This window comes from Oryctolagus cuniculus, chromosome 7 (assembly GCF_964237555.1).
Source record: "Oryctolagus cuniculus chromosome 7, mOryCun1.1, whole genome shotgun sequence".
In the NCBI taxonomy this organism is placed as follows: domain Eukaryota; kingdom Metazoa; phylum Chordata; class Mammalia; order Lagomorpha; family Leporidae; genus Oryctolagus; species Oryctolagus cuniculus.
In genome coordinates this window covers 93,737,392-93,755,149 of record NC_091438.1, presented here as the reverse complement: position 1 = coordinate 93,755,149, position 17,758 = coordinate 93,737,392, and the positions used below count along the sequence as shown (strand labels likewise).

Sequence of the window (17,758 nt, the reverse complement as noted above, 5' to 3'; positions counted from 1 at the left end):
CGTCCCAGGGGCAGAGAGTGGGTCTTGAGGCGAAGGGACGGTGTGAGTCCCTTCGCTTTGCCCCATGCTCGTGGCTCTGGCCTCTGGGAAGCAGGGGTCACTCGCCCTTTCTTCCCCATGCAAATGAGTTTGCTGCAGGTGCCCACCGTCCAGGGTCTGACACCTTCGCAGAGTAAAAAACTGCTGGACAAATGAACACCTCCGTGTCATCTGGACTTCAGTCTCCGGTTTCTTCTGCAGACGCTGGGCATGTCCCCAGCTGTCCGGGCGGGGATTGGAAGGGCCTTCCTGGGGACACTGGACCGAGGCCCACTTTGCCTCTCCTCTGTCGCTTCCCACGTCGTCGCTAAGAAACCCTCTGGTTGTACCTTGGTGGTGTTTCCCAATTTAAAAAGCTGGGCTGTTGTCCCAAGGGTGAATAACTTGGAGAATTAACCATATAGGATTACCTCACACAATTTTCGTGAGGTAACCTCCAACTTTTACATCATATCCGTGTGAAAGGAATTGACATTTGCTTAAATTGGATTGTGTACCTGCCTGGAACTGGAGTTTGATAGAAGTTTGATCTCAGAAGCACTAGTTTATGTGACCATTTATCCTCACCCAAGTGAACTGAAAAGGCAGGTATGAGAAGTTAGCCCAAGAAAATGTTTCATCCGTATTTGTAGGAAAAGTTGCTGGATTTCGTTGCTCTGGACTCCCAGAGTGGAGAGAGCCACCTTTGACTGGCATAGACTGGCATCTGGATATCTGTTTTTAATTAGTTGTTTGTCAGGCCCCCTCCCCTCACCCCAGGTGAAATTGAGGTCAAGGCCAAATTTTAAGACTTGATGAAAGAGAGCCTCAAGTGTAACTCATTGCTCTTTCAGGGTTCCCAGGCACTAGGAGGAGAGTCACAAACCCATTTTGTGAATCATGTATACTGCCTTGGATATTAATACTACTTTACATTCGTATAGGATTTTTCAATTCAAAAAGCTGTTTCACTGAATAGTTTCCTTTGATCCTCTCTAGGGAAAGTCAATGGCAGGTTAACTACATTACCCTTGGATGTGGAGCCAAGTTCTACATTTACTAGCTGTGTGGTCAAGTGGAACTTCTCTCAGTTTCATCCACCTATAAAATGGAGATAAGAGGATGTTGTAAAGACCAGAGTCCATATAGAAGCCTATCAGAGGGCCGGCGCCGCGGCTCACTAGGCTAATCCTCCGCCTAGCGGTGTCGGCACACCGGGTTCTAGTCCCGGTTGGGGCGCCGGATTCTGTCCCGGTTGCCCCTCTTCCAGGCCAGCTCTCTGCTGTGGCCCGGGAGTGCAGTGGAGGATGGCCCAGGTGCTTGGGCCCTGCACCCCATGGGAGACCAGGAAAAGCACCTGGCTCCTGGCTCCTGCCATTGGATCAGCGCGCCGGCCGCGGAGGGTGAACCAACGGCAAAGGAAGACCTGTCTCTCTCTCTCTCACTGTCCACTCTGCCTGTCAAAAAATAAAATAAAAAAAAAAAAAAAGAGAGAAGCCTATCAGAGTGCATGGTATATGGTTCAGTGCTTAATAAATTGCAGCTAATCTTATTAATACCTAAAAGTTAAATGAGGGACGGAGGTGCAAAGTGGTTGGGCCTTGGCCAAGAACACATAGCTGGTTTCTAAACTACTGAGTGTTTTAGCATACTTAACTGACAACTTAAATGTCTCTCCTATAGCCAGGGACTCCAGTCATTGTCATATGTCTATTACATGATAGTATTCTGAGCTCACAATACATGATTTTATTCAATCCTCTTAATCCTTAAGAAGTAGCCTTATTAACATCCTTGCTTCCTAGAGAAGAATCTCAGGCTTTGAGATTTATGACTTTTTCAAAATTACACAAAGTTAAGTGGCAGAGCCTGGATTTAAGGTTTTAGTTTTCTTCTTACTCCATATTCCATGAAGCTATATTGCTTCCCAAATTTTCCAGTCTCTTAGTAATAGCTTGGCAGCCATGTTCAATATTTTCAATTTCCAGTGGCAAGAGAAAATTTCAGGATCATAAATATCAGGTATTTTGATGTGTCCTATCAAAGTTCATAAATACATTAGAGGTAGTTATAAGGGTATAAATAGCACTACATGAAGACTTATATATTCTTTACTGAGGAGAAAAATGAAGGGATTTTGATATCAGATGGAGTAGGTTCAGGAAAACTTACTGGGAACCCATAATGTTCCCACAACTGTGCTAGACATGTCAGTTCACAGTGTGGCCACTCTTCTCATCAAATTCTTCCTGTTTTACAGTTGAGCTTTGGGAGACTCTAAGAAAGTAAGCAGCTTGCCCAGTCACTGGACTGGAATGCAGCAGACCCAGAATTTTTCTTTATAAAAGATGTTATTTATTTATTTGAAAGGCAGAGTGACAGAGGAGACACACACACACACACACACACACTCACACACTCACACACACACAAATCTTCCATCCATTGGTTCACTCCCCAGTAGCTGCAACAAGCTGGGAGCCTGGAACTCCATCTGGGTCTCCTATGTGGGTGGTAGGGTTCCAAGCACTTGGGCCATCTTCCATTGCTTTCCCAGGTGAATTAGCAGGGAGCTGGATCGGAAGTGGAGTAGTCAAGACTCTAACCAGTGCTTATATGGGATGGATGCCTGTGTTGCAGGCAGCTTAACTCACTTGGGCCACAATCCTGGTCCTACAGAGTCAGAGTTTGAATTCAGACTTCCTGGTTCCAAGTCTGTTCCACAGAGGTGAGGAGATTCTTGGTAACTGCATTCAAATTCCAAATACAAGCCTGGAAAAACTTGTTTTTGTATAATTTTTTTGCTCAACCACAAAAATAATTATTGCCTCAAAAAATGACACTGACAGTTGTGGATTTCAACTATTTAGTGGTCCCTGAAGGAAGATGCTGATGTTGGCTGTGACTCACTTATGTTTTGTTACCAGGCAGGGAGACAGGCAAGCAGGCGGGTGCTGTTTATTGTGATCACTACATTGAAACAGATGGTCAATTATGCAAAAATCTTATATCTGATGTCTTTTTTTAAAGCAACTAAATGAGCAATTTAGCAAAAAGAAAAAAGAAAGTAAATTAATCTCATCTAAAAGAACAGTTATAAATGCAGGGATACTTTTCCAGAAAGTTTAATGCTATCTTAAAATATTCAGGTTACATAAAAGAGTTGTCATTATTTATGACTTTCACTCTTGAGTACTAGTCATAAATTTTATTGAACAGACTTTTGAATATTTAATTGCTGTAGTTGTTTGGCAAGTAATTTATTTTTTGTTTTTTAAAGCTTTTATTTAATGAATACAATTTTCATAGGTACAACTTTAGGAATATAGTGATTTCCCCCCACCCCATACCCACCCTCCCTCCCCAACTCCCATCTTACTTCCTACTCCCTCTCCCATCCCATTCTTCTTTAAGATTAATTTTTAATTAATTTTATATACAGAAGACCAACTCTATACTAAGTAAAGATTTCAACAGTTTGCACACACACACACACACAATGTAAAAAGTACTATTTGAGAACAAGTTTTGCAGTTAGTTCTCATAGTACAACTCATTGAGGGCAGAGGTCCTGCATGGGGAGTAACTGCACAGTGACTCCTGTTGTTACTTTAACAATTAACACTCTTATTTATTGACCTCAGTGATCACCCGAGGCTCTTTGACTAGTAATTTGTACGTTGATATGTTTTCTTAGCTTCATTCTGTATTATAATGAAAGATTATAGGAAAAGATAATGACTTTGAAGGCTTTTTAAGAAATAAATCAGTTTTGTAGTTAGAAACTTTAAATGTCCAGAAACTAGGGACTCAGACTTAATTTCTTTACAGAATTCAGAAATTATTTCCTTTAATTTGGTTATGGAGTTTGAGTATCCCTTATGCTTGGGACCAAAGTGTTTTAGATTTTGGAATTTTTCATATACATGATGTGATATCTTGGGGATGGCACCAAGTCTAAACACAAGGTTTATTTAGGTGTCATAATCAACTTAGATACATATTCTAAAGGTAATTTAATAAAAGATTTACTTATTTATTTGAAAGGTAGAGTTAGAGAGGGAGAGAGGGGTCTACCATCAATGGTTCATATTGCCAAAAACTCACAACAGCCAGGGCTGGACCAGGCTGAAGCCAGGAGCCAAGAATCCTGCCTGATAGCCGGTGCTGTGGCTCAATAGGCTAATCCTCCTCCTGCAGCGCCAGCACACTGGGTTCTAGTCCCGGTCAGGGTGCCGGATTCTGTCCCAGTTGCTCCTCTTCCTGTCTAGCTCTCTGCTGTGGCCCGGGAAGGCAGTGGAGGATGGCCCAAGTGCTTGGGCCCTGCATCTGCATGGGAGACCAGGAGAAGCATCTGGCTCTTGGCTTTGGATCGTTGCGGTGCACTGGCCGCAGTGGCCATTGTGGGGTGAACCAACGGAAAAGGACGACCTTTCTCTCTGTGTCTCTCTCTATCCACTCTGCCTGTAAAAAAAAAAAAAAGAATCCTGTCTGGGTCTCCCATGTGAATGAAATCAAGTACTTGAACCATCATTTGCTGCCTCTCATGCACAGTGGCAGGAAGCTGGAATGGAAGCAGAGTATCCTGTACTTGAACTGTCCCCTTTAATAGGGGATGCAGGCATCCCAAGTGGCAGCTTAACCCACTGTGCCACAATGCCTACCCCATATATAGTATTTTTAGTATGGTTATGATTTTTTTATTTGACAGATAGAGTTAGATGGTGAGAGAGAGAGACAGAAATGTCTTCCTTCCATTGGTTCACTCCCCAAATTGTTGCTCTGGCCGGAGCTATGCCGATCCGAAGCCAGGAGCGAGGTACTTATCCTGGTCTCCCACACAGGTGCAGGCACCCAAGCACTTGGGCCATTCTCCACTGCATTCCCAGGCCACAGCAGAGAGCTGGACTGGAAGAGGAGCAGCCAGGACTAGAACCCGGTGCCCATATGGGATGCCGGCGCCACAGGCGGAGGATTAACCAAGTGAGCCACGGTGCCTGCCCTATGATTTTTTTTTAAGATTTATTTATTTGAAAGGGAGAATTACAGAGAGAGGAAGTGACAGAGAGCTCTTCCATCTGCTAGTTCACTCCCCAAATGGCTGCAGTGACCAGTGCAGGGTCAGGAGATTCTTCTGGGTCTCCCATGCAGGGGCCAAAGCACTTGGGCCATCCTCTTCTGCTTTCCCAGGCACATTAACAGGGAGCTGGATTGGAAGTGAAGCAGCCAGGACTTGAACCAGCACCTATATGGGATGCTGATATCGCAAGTGGTGGCTTTTCCCTCTCGTCACCATGCCAGACCCTATGCTCATCTTTTCATGTGATCTGTCATATGAGGTCAGGTATGGAATTTTCTGCTTGTGGTGTCATGTTGACACCTGAAAAGTTTTGGATTTTACAGCATTTATAATTTCAAATTTTAAGATTAGGGATTTTCAACCTGTATTAACTTGTGTATGCTGTTAGATACCAAATAGCTGGTTGAATGAATAAATAAATCATTCAATGATTCATTCCCACTTTTGGCACATGAAGCAATCACATAAACCAGTGTAGTTGGGAAGCAGAAAAAGCAAGAATTATGTTTTTCATTTAAACCTCTGTAATCACAAGCATGCTATTATTTCTGTCTCTCTCTTTTTTAGACATTTACTTAGTTATTTGAGAGGTAGGGTGGCACAGAGCGAGACAAAGACAGGTCTTCCATCTGCTAGTTCACTCCCCAAATGTCTGCAATGGCTGGAGTTGCACCAATCTGAAGCCAGAAGACGGGAGCCTCTTCCAGGTCTCCCACGTGGGTGCAAGGACTCAAGCACTTGGGCCATCTTCTCTGCTTTCCCAAGCCACAGCAGAGAGCTGATTCTGAAGAGGAGCAGCTGGGACATGAACTGGCACCCCTATGGGATCCTGGCACTGCAGGAGGAGGCTTAGCCCACTGTGCCCCAGTGCCAGCCCCGCTCTTATTTTTCTTCAAACAAGTAAACTAAGGGCCAGCATTGTGGCAAAGCAGGTTAAGCTGCCACTTGCAATGGCAGCATTCCATATTGGAGTGCTGGTTTCAGTAATGGCTATTTTGCTTCCAATTCAGCTTCCTGCTAATGTTCCTGATAAGGCAGCAAATGATGGTCCAAGTATATGGGTCACTGCCACCAACATGAGAGACTAGGATATTGAGGCCATCTGTGGCATGAACCAGTGAATGGAAAATATCTCTCTAGCTCTGCCTTTCAAATAAATAAATTTTTAAAAAATTAGACCAACTTTTTTTTTAAACTTTTATTTAGTAAATATAATTTTGCAAAGTACAGTTTATGGATTACAATGGCTTTTCCCCCCATAACTTCCCTCCCACCTGCACCCCTCCCATCTCCCGCTCCCTCTCCCATTCCATTCACATCAAGATTCATTTTCAATTATCTTTATATACAGAAGATCGATTTAATATATATTAAGTAAAGATTTCATCAGTTTGCACCCACACAGAACATAAAGTATAAAATACTGTGAGTACTAGTTATAGCATTAATTCACATTGGACAACACATTAAGGACAGAGATCCCACATGAGGAATAAGTACACAGTGACTCCTGTTGTTGACTTAACAATTTGACACTCTTGTTTATGGCGTCAGAAATCTCCCTAGGCTCTAGTCATGAGTTTCCAAGGCTATGGAAGCCTCTTGAGTTCGCTGACTTCGATCTTATTTAGACAAGGTCATAGTCAAAGTGGAAGTTCTCTCCTCCCTTCAGAGAAAGGTACCTCCTTCTTTGATGGCCCGTTCTTTCCACTGGGATCTCACTTGCAGAGACCTTTCATTTAGGTGTTTTTTTTTTTTTTTTTTTTTTTTGCCAGAGTGTCTTGGCTTTCCATGCCTAAAATACTCTCATGGGCTCTTCAGCCAGACCCGAGTGCCTTAAGGGCTGATTCTGAGGCCAGAGTGCTATTTAGGACATCTGCCATTCTACGAGTCTGCTGTGTATCCCACTTCCCATGTAGGATTGTTCTCTCCCTTTTTCATTCTATCAGTTAGTATTAGCAGACACTAGTCTTGTTTGTGTGATCCCTTTGACTCTTAGACCTATCAGTGTGACCAACTGTGAATTGAAATTGATCACTTGGACTAGTGAGATGGCATTGGTACATGCCACCTTGATGGGATTGTATTGGAATCCCCTGGCACATTTCTAACTCCACCATTTGGGGCAAGTCCGATTGAGCATGTCCCAAATTGTATATCTCCTCCCTCTCTTATTCCCACTCTTATATTTAACAGGGATCACTTTTCAGTTAAATTTCAACACCTAAGAATAAATGTGTGTTGATTACAGAGTTCAACCAATAGTATTAACTAGAACAAAAAAAAATACTAAAAGGGTTAAAGTATTAAATTGTTCATCAACAGTCAGGGCAAGGGCTGATCAAGAAAATTAAATTAAACCAACATTTTAAAAATACTTATTTATTTATTTGAAAGGCATAGTTACAGAGAGAGGGAGAGAGAGAGGTATTCCATCCACTGGAAGAGGGCTGGGCTGGACTGGGCCAAAGCCAGGACCCAGGAGCTTCTTCCAGGTCTCCCACATGGGTGCTGGGTCCCAAGCATTTGGATCATCCTCCACTGCTTTCCCAGACATATTAGCGGAGAATTGGATCAGAAGTGGAGTAGCTGGGTCTGGAACTGGGGCTTATATGGGAGGCCAGCATTGTAGGCGGCAGCTTTACCCACTATGCCACACTGCCAGCACCCTCCCCCATCTTCTCTTGACACCTGTTCCTCTCCCCTGTGCTACCACTGCATTTCTCCTTTATAGTGAAACTCTATATAAAGTTGTTGTCTGCAGGGAGATACAGTTTGTATCTCATTTTGTGCTCAGATTCCTCCTTGGTTTCCCATCTCACTTGGAACAAAAGCCAAAACCCTATGATGGGCCCGCTGGCCCTGTCACCTCCTGCCACGTCATGGTTCCTTCTGCCCCAGCCAGTCTGGCCTGCTGGCTAGTCCTTGCACACTGGAGCCATAGGGCTTTGGCACTGGTGGTTGTCTCTGCCAGAACCTCTTCCTGCAAAATGTACTTCCTTGGGTTTGTTTAAATGTCATCTTGGTGAGGCTGGTCCTGATCATCCTGGTTGGCAGTACAGCACCCCCTATTCCCTTCTCTGCTTATTTATTTTCTGCATAAACCACTGGCATCCTATGAATATTTACCTTGGTTGGTTATTATTTGTCCCCCTCCCCCCGACTATAAACTTGTCAAAGAAAGGATTTCTATCTTCTAATGTAGCCCCAGTGACCTAGAACTGTACCTGGAATATACTTGGAGCTCACAAACTATGTACTGGAAAGAATCCTCACATATCCAGTATGTAAAATCCTGTATTTTTATTTTTTGAAACATATTTTAAAAAAGATTTATTTGAAAGACTGAATTAGAGAGAGAGAGAGAGAGAGAGTACAAGTTTCATGAACTGGCTCACTCTCCAAATGGCTGCAAAGGCCAGCGTTTGGTCCAGGCTGAAGCCAGGAGCTTGGAACTCCATCCAGTCTGCCACATGGGTGGCAGGGGCCCAAGCACTTGGGCCATCTTCCACTGCTTTCCCAGGCCACAGCAGAGAGCTGGAATGAGGAGGAGCAGCAGGGACTCAGACCGGAGCTCTCATATGGGATGCTGGTGGTGTACCTGGTTTAAGCAACAACAGCTAAGAGACAGGTTAAGTGGCAGTTTAACATTGTACCACATTGCCGGCCCCCAAATCATGTATTTTTAATATCAAAGTTTAATTTTATTGTAATTATAATACCACACATAGGTATTAATTTTTTTATGTTGTACTGTGAGGAAAGAGACTGGCCTTTGATGGAAGGGATGCTGGAGAAGCATCACTCATCTTTTAAGAAACGTTAAACTCAGAAGGTATATATTTAAGGTGCACAACATGATATTTTGATATATGTAGTACAGGATTATTACAGTCAAGCTAATTAACATGTCTGTCTGAGGAATTGTGAAGTTTGAGGCTCTGTTTGCAAGCAAAGTCGCTTCCTAAATGAGAGACATGTGGAGATCTGCTTTGGGAGGCTTCCCAAGAACTGCTTTCCCTTCTCAACTTACTGGCACCAGCACTGAGCTCTTAGGAAAGTCAGTATTCTGTATTGATGTGCACTTCCGGAGAGTGGGAAATATTCTGCCGACTGTATCCCTTCCCAGGAATGCAGATAACTATGAAGTGGAACTACCATCTTCCTGATTAACAAATGAGAAACTTGGATGAATAGAACAAAGTGGGGTCACTGACTTGCATATAGGCCTCCGCCCCCAGGAAAAACAAGCCAAAGAAAATACCAAAAAAAAAAATGAGGGTATTTTGGGGGATCTGTTGTGAATGTTACTAGCTCTGGGGATGGGGAAGCAGACCAGCCAAGTGGAGTAGAATGTGAGGAAGAGAAAAGCAGCCTGCCATCTGGGAACTGATGGGGCGCTGTGGTCAGACCACTGGTGATTCTGTTCGTTTCTTTCTTTCTTTCTCTTTCTTTCTTTCTCTTTCTTTCTTTCTTTCTTTCTTTCTTTCTTTCTTTCTTTCTTTCTTTCTTTCTTTCTTTCTTTCTTTCTTTCTTTCTTTCTTTCTTTCTGTATTTTATTTTAACCTAGAAACCTTTTATTTAAGATGTACAAACTTCATGCATTTCATATATACAAATTGAGGAACATAGTGATTCTTCTCACCCCACCCTCCCTCCTGCCTGCACTCCCACCCTTCTTCCTTCTCCCTCTCCTATTGCCATTCTTATTTTTCACAAAGATCTATTTTCAGTTAACTTTATACTCATAAGATTAGCCTTACACTAAGAGTTCAACAAATAGTATGAAAAACAAACAAACAGACACTGTTCCTCAACAGTTAAGACAAGGGCTGTTCAAAACAGTGGCATCTCAAGTTCAATTTTACTTCTTTAGATTACCTTTTAGATATTCTATTAGTTACCACTGATTGTGTTAATTTCTTCCCACCTTATGGATACAATACGTTTGGTAAGGGGTGTGGTCATAGAATCACCCCCACTTTCTGATACCTCCCTATCTAGAGGAAACGCATGCTTCCTTGAACTTTCTCCCAAATCATTTACCCCAATCCAGCCTTCCTAACACTCTCCCTGAGATTCCCAGGCTGTCTCCCTGTAGTTATTGCCCTGTGGAAGTCCCACCTGTACTTTATTACAAGGAGCAATGAACTTCAGGTGATAATTCCTGGTAGTCTTTGGTTGGGGATTATTGATAGTCATCACTGCTGAGTTATTACAGTGCAGATGATGAAGAGGCACTGTGAATTTGGTTTCTTTCACTCTGCCCATGCTCTATTTTAATATTCTGGTGCTCTCATCATACCGAACTCCTCACAAACTTTCAGGGCTCTCAGTCACTTATGAACAACTCCTGCTAGCCAAATAAGGGTCTCATATTGTGCCTCTTGAGTTTCTCCCCTTCTGTTCCAGTCTTACCCCTTAACAGTCTCCTCTTCACATTCCAGAATATTTAACTGTTTCATTTTTCTGTGCCTTTTCACCTGGTGTTCTTTGATTCAGTCTTGCCCACTGACCTTTCTAGTTTCTGTTATTTCCTCTGAGAAATCTTTCCTATGAACCCAATTCACTATTGCATGATTTCTAACATAGCATTAACACACTTAATTGAATCTAATTACTCCTCTATCTCTTCCTGAAGGCTAGATCTCTTCGGTTTTAAATATCTCATTCCCTGAGTCACTGTATCATTTAGCTCTTTCATAAAAGTTTGGTAAATAGGGGCTGGTATTGTGGCACAGTGGATTAGGCCACTACCTGCCATGCTAGCATCCCATATGAGCACTGGTTTGAGTACCAGCTGATCCTCTTCTGCTCCAGCTCCCTGCTAATGTGTCTGGGAAAGCAGCGGAAGATGGTTCAAGTGCTTGGCCCTCAGAGCTTCTGGCTCCTGTCTGGCCCAACCATGATGGCATTGTGGCCACATGGAAAGTGAACCACGGATTGAAGATTTCTTCCTCTCTGTGTTGCCCTCTCTGTAACTCTGCCTTTGATATAAATAAATCTTTAAACAAGTTTGCTAAATAAAAGTAGATAATGGACAATAGTGGAAGCTGAACAGAAGAGGTAGATAGTAGTGAGACTGTAAACATCCTTAAAGTTGTAGGAATTTTATTCTGAAGGCAATGAGATTAACTCAGATGTTTTCAGAAGAGGCAATGCCCCCTAACTCATGTTTTATACAGTGGAAGCACAATCATTCATTATATATTATATATGTATATATAAATATATATTTATATTTATTTTATATTTATATATATATTTGGATTTATTTATTTATTTGAAAGGCAGAGTTACAGAGAGAGAGGGAGAAACAAAGAGATAAGGAGAAATCTTTCATCTGCTGGTTCACTCCCCTGATGGCTGCAATGGCCCGGGCTGGGCCAGGCAGAAACCAGGAGCCTGGAACTTCTTCTGGATCTCCCATATGGGTGGCAGGGGCCTAAGCACATGGGCCACCATCTGCTGCTTTAGCAGGGAGCTGGATTTTAAGTGGGGAGCAGCTAGAACTTGAACCTGTGTCCATATGGGATGCCGGCAGTGGTTAACCTGCTGTGCTGCAATACCTGCCCCTCATTATATATTCTTTGCAGACAATGTTTAGTTTAAATTGAATATCATGAAGTTTTCTGAATTTGCAAAGTGCCATCTGAGAAATTATAAATGTATTACAGTCATTATATATGCTTAATATTCTCCCATGAGTATCAGCCTTATTTTTGTATAGAAATTTCAAGCATGAGAAACATGACTCATTCAACCCAGCTGCCTTGTGGACCTCATTGCTACCAGGAAGGTAAAACTAGATTAAGACAGTTTCTTCTAGTGCTGGAAGTCCCCTGAAGTAGGTATATGAACAACCCTAGGATAAAGTCCACACCTGGGCAGAGGTGATTTCTGAGTCTGATTTCTGTGGCTGTAACTTATATACTGCAGACTGGGTAAAGTACACAAAATAGAAGTGCATTTGGCTCGTGGTACTGGAGGCTGGGAAGTCCAAGAGCATGCTGCTGGGATCTGCTCAGCATCTGGTGAGGGCCCTCTTGCAGGTAGGGACTCTCTGTAGAGTCCAGAAGAGGCACAGGGTGTTACATAGTGAGACACAGCAAGCTTGTTCCTATCAAGCCACTTCATGCAGCAGTCTTAGGGCCCCCTCCCTCGTGATCTCATCTGACCCTAATGACCTCCCAAAGGCCCGCCTTCCAGTGCTATTGGTATATGGCTTTGGGCGTTAAGTTTCAGCTTGAATGTTGGAGGGGACAAACACTGAGACCATCACGTTCTGCCCCTCACCCCTCAAAACTCACGTCTTTTCACATACAAAATACATTCATTCAGTCCCAATAGTGCTAAAGTCGTAACTAGCACCAACTCGGAAGTCCAAAGTCCAGGCTCCTCTGAATCAGATATGGGTGAGACTCAAAGCCTATCTGAGGCCAAATTACTGCATCTGTGAGCCTGTAAAATCAAGCAAGGTATCTCCTTGCAAAATACACAGGGTAAACATTTCTGTTCCAGTAGGGGAAAAATAGGCAAAAGGAAAGGAGTAACAGGCCTCGTGTAAGTTGAAAGCCACATTAAGTTTTAAGGCTCTATAAAGTGCCTTGACTCCAGGTCCTGCTTCCTGGATATACTGGGGTGGGGTCGAGCCTCCAAAGACCCTGGGGGGGGTCTCATCTCCAGGTCTTTGCTGGTCACAGTCACTTCCACAGGCTGCCTGTGGCTTTCTCAGGCTGGTGGTTCTCCCTGGTAGCTCTAGAGTTATGACTTCTTGGTGTCCGTCCCATCCCTGCAGTTCCACTAGGCATCGCCCTGGTCGGGGCTTTCTGTGCAGTTTGAGATAGCCTTTGAAATGCAAGGGGAGGCCACCGTGACCACACAGCTCTTAGATTATGTGTGCCTGCAGAATTAGCACGACGTGAGTGCTGCCAGGGTTTATGACTTGCACTCTCTGGGGCAATGGGTTGAGCTTCACCTGGGGCTGCTTGAGCCGCAGCTGGAGTGGCTGGGGAGTGCTGCGACAGAATCCAGGAAGCAACAACTTGAGGTGGGCCTGGGCAGTGGGTTAGGAGAGGATACTCAGGGCTTCTCCCTCAAAACCATTCTGTCCTCTTGGAGCTCTGGGCCTGTGATGGGGGGGAACAGCCTTGAAGGTCTTTGAAATGCTTTTGGGGTAAACCCCTTAGCAAATGGTCACTTAGCCACACTCTTGGTTTATTTCCTGAAATTGTCCTCATATTCTCTACCACATGCTCAGGCTGAAAATTTTCCAAATTTTTCTACCCTGCTTTCTTTTAATTTATAAACTCTACCCTGAGTCATCGCTTTGCTCTGATGTTTCACTGTGAGCTGTTAAAAGTAGCCAGGCAACGACCTGAATGCTTTGCTGTTTAGAAATTTGTTTTGCCAGATACTCTAACTCATCACTCTTAAATTCCACCTTCCTTAAAGCCTTCAGGCATGGACTGAGTTTAGCCAAGTTCTTTCCTCCTTTACAGCAAGGGTGGCCATTGCTCCAGTTTCCAAAACCTTGTTCCTCAGTTCCATCTGAGACCTCATCAGAGTGGCCTGCACCTGTCTGTGTGTCTGAGCATGACTGCTTGAGAAATAAGAAGTTCCAGACTTCCCTTGGTCTCCTTGTCTTCTTCTGAGCCCTCACCAGTCTCAACCTCAGTCTTCTATTCATGGCAATATAGGATTTTTCTAGTCTGCTCTTCCAAATTCTACCAGCCTGTGTCCATTTCCCCATCCCAAAGCTGGTTCTGCAAGTTCAAGTATTCATAATTAGCAGTAGCTCCACTGCTTGGCACCAGTTTTCTGTCTTAGTCTGTTTTCTGTTGGCTATAACTGAATACCACAGACTGCATAATTTGTAAATAATAGAGGTTCATTGATTCATGGTTCTGGAGGCTGGCAGGACCAAGAGCATGGCGCTGGCATCTGACAGCATCTATGAGTTCCTTCCCTCTTACTGGTGGGACGCTCTGCAGAGGCCCGAGGTCTCAACAGGGCATCACATAGGGAGCCGTAATGGGCTTGCTAACTTGTCTCTCTTCTTGTTGAGCCACTGATCCAGTCATGGGGGCCCCACTCTCGTTGCCTTATCTAATCCTAATTATTTCCCAAAGGCTCCACCTCCCAATGCCATTAACATAGGCTTTGAAGATTGTGTTTCCACGTGAACTTTGAAGTGCATATGTACCTAACCCAAAGCAGGTTGATACCTCTTCCAGATCCTGCTACCTTTTAGGGTTGTGGTTGATCCTTTCAGCTCCTTTCACCTTCTGCTATCACTCCACTCATCCTAAGTAGAATGAAAGGCTTTTGCAAGTTGCAGGAGATGGAGACATGTGAGTTACCTTGTGTAGTTTGTACCTATGCACATGTGTCTGATCAAACTGTTATAACAAACTAAATAGAGCAAGAAGTTCATAAACATTAGAAATTTATGTCTTATGTTTCTGAAGGCTGGGAAGCCCTAGGCCATGTGTTGGCCAATTTGGTTTCAGCTGAGAGCCTGCTTTGTGGTTCCTAGGTGCTGTCTTGTAGAAGCCTCATGTGGCAGAAGGGTTGCAGTTGCTCTCTGGGGCATCATCTATAAGGATGCTAATCCCAGTCATAAAGTCTTCATGCTCATTAGACTACAGCCCCAAATATTATCGCCATGAGGATTAAGATTTCAACATATAAATCTCAGAAGAACACAAATATTCAGTCTACAGCAATATGTGCTTGTTTATGTTATTAGGGCGTACAGGGAGGTGAGGAAGCTTCCGCAGCTGTGTATTCAGAGTCTATGAACAGCTGGAACACTGAGCTCCTCTCTGGGTTGAAGCCTTAGCTCTAGGGTCTGGGAAACCAAAGGAGAGTCCAGTGGTCCTTCACCTTCCCTCTCAGCCCCTCTCTTGCTACTTCTTTCACTCCACTGATTCCCTCCTCGTTTTCTTGACTTTGCTCCTCCGAGGCCTTGATTGCCTTATTTTTCTGTGCCTTTGTGTTTCTTTGCCTTTCACTGTCTGTGCCCTCTGTGGGTCTCAAGTCAGACTCCCTAAGAGGAAATCTGCGTGTCAGGGGACACAGAATGGGTGGAACAGGACCCTTGGGTCTGTGGGTCAGGGACTCATCTCTGGCTTCACCTTTAGGGTCCTGAGGCACCACGGCAGGTGAATGGTGTAAGGAGTCCCACAGGAGAGGACTATGGACATGTCAGGCATTTTGAGATTTATTTGAATTATGGAAAGGTAGATACCATCCATGCTTGTCTAGAACATGACTCTATTTGCAGTTCACAATGACTTTTATGCGTTGTTCTCCCCTCCATCTGGGAATCTTTCCTTTCCCCTTTTCCTGTTAACCCCTACTGATGTTAGAGTTGCTACCAAAGCTTTCTACCCCAGGACAGAGCCTCTCCTCTGAGCTTCCATAACTCCTCTCAGACTGCTTGGCAATTGCAGACTTACTGTCTGTCTCTTTGATAAGATTGAGAGCTGCTCTGGGCAGGGACTGGCAGTGAGTATGTAGTACATTTTTTCCCCACTTTTTGTTATGAAAATTGTAAATATAATACATGCAAAGGAAAGATGATAGTATAATAAATTCCTATGTGCCCAGCATCAACAGTTATCAACATTTCCCAACACTTCTTTCCATCCACCACTAAAAAGGATTTTATTAAGTAGAACACAAGTAGAGAAAAGCACTTAAGACAAATGTATTAATTTATGGATAAGTGAAAGTCAAGAAGGGATTTTTTTTGACATTTATTTACTTGAAAGGCAGGGGGTGTGGGGAGAGAGAGAGAGAATCTTTCATCTGCTGTTTACTCCCTAAATGGCTTCAATAGCCAGTGCTGGATCAGGTCAAAGCCAGAAGCCTGGAACTCCATCCTGGTTTCCCACATGGGTGGCAGTGGCCCAAGCACTTGGACCATCATCTGCTGCCTTTCTAAGCGCATTAGCAAGGAGCTGAATCAGAAGCAGAGTAGCTGGAACTGGAACTGGTGCTCCAGTATGGGATGCCGGTGTTCAAGCAGTGGGCTTAACCCACTGTGTCACAGTGCTGGCCTCCCGGGAAAGGACTTTAAAGCTTTAGAATGTTTGCTTTCTAGAAACATATCTGACTGGAGGTTCAGTCTAGTTGTTAAGATGCCTGATTCCTACACTGGAATGCTTAGGTTTAATTTCTGGCTCTGTTCCTGATTCCAGCTTCCAGCTAATGTACACACTGGGTGGTAGCAGTGATAGCGCAAGTAGCTGGGCTCCTGCCACTCACACGGAACATCTGGATTGAGTTCTGAGCTCCCAGCTTTGGCTTAGTCCAGATCTGGCTGTTGCAGGCATTTGAAGAGTAAACCAGCAAGTAGAGATTCTCTCTCTCCTTCTCTCTTACTCTCTCGCTCTCTTCCTCTCAAATAAATAAAAATTAAGAAATAAAAAAGAGACATCTGATGCTCTGTGTTTAGCAGCTAAGAGATTTAATTTAAGAGCTCAAGCATACAGAAAGCATATTTGTTAGGGTGGAACCACTACATCGGATGTCCACATATCATATTGGAGTGCCTGGTTGAGTCTTGGCTATTTTATTTCTGATCCAGCTTTCTGTTGATGTGACTAGCAGTATGATCACCAGCTTCCACTGATAATGGCCCAAGTACTTGGGTTCTTGCCACCCATGTAGGTGACCTGGATGGCGTTCTTGGCTCCTGACTTAAGCCTTGCCCAGCCCTGGCCCTGGCCGGGGGTGAGTCAGTGGATGGAAGATCTTTCTCTGTCTCTCTCACTGTCATGCTGCTTTACAAATAAAATAAATCTCTTTATAAAAAAAAGAATATTTACAATGTGTATAAAACTCTCCCTGGAGATGAATCAAAGCACAGGCAGAGAGGACAGTTCCAACTCCCCGCCGCCCCCCCTCCACCAGTGGCTAAAATCCAGGAGCTACATCCTAGTCTGTAAGTCAAAGGTTCCTAAGTTATCGTTAAAGGAATACACTGCCGCAAAGCTGAGGAAGTCTGTATTCATTCTTAAAACAGTTTGCTTAACAATGTATCGCCTGAATGTCATGTAGCAGTGGTTATATGATTGGCCTTAACACTATGTCCGTGACTCAGGGCCAGAACCTTAATTTAACCTTCTGAAACTTCTCACATCTGATCCTAGCAGTCTGTTCTGAGTGGAACCACACCCAGCATTAGGTGATGGTCATGATTCCTGTTACTTCTCTCTTCCTTCTGTGTTTCCCTTCCTATCTTGATTTTCCTCCCTTTATCTAAAGTTGGGAATGGGGATGGAAATTGTTGAATACCAGCTGACACCACTTAACTTGTGCCATCTTGTTTGAAGTTGTAATTCTTTTCAGAACCCCCCAAAGTTACTGCAATCTACAGATGAGTCAACTGGAGCTAGAGTTACTCAGGTCACACAGCCTAGAGGGATGTCTTTGACCATGGATCTGTCTGCCTCTAAAGTCCATTATCTTTTCTTTACAAAAGTGATTTAAAAAAAAAAAAAGACTTAATTATTTAATTGAAAGGCAGAGATATATATAGAGAGGGAGAGACAAAGAGAGAGAGATCTTCCATTTGCTGGTTCACTCCTCAAATGGCTGCAATGGCCTTGGCTGGGCCAGGCTGAAACCAGGAACCAGGGAACTCCATCT

At 43.7% G+C, this 17,758-nt stretch overlaps 1 protein-coding gene across 2 annotated transcripts in view; it reads left to right on the top strand.

Annotated features, from left to right (window-relative positions):
• The window catches only part of GIPC2 (GIPC PDZ domain containing family member 2), a 100,949-nt gene that overhangs the window by 991 nt on the left and 82,200 nt on the right, over positions 1-17,758 (top strand). The window lies entirely within an intron of this gene.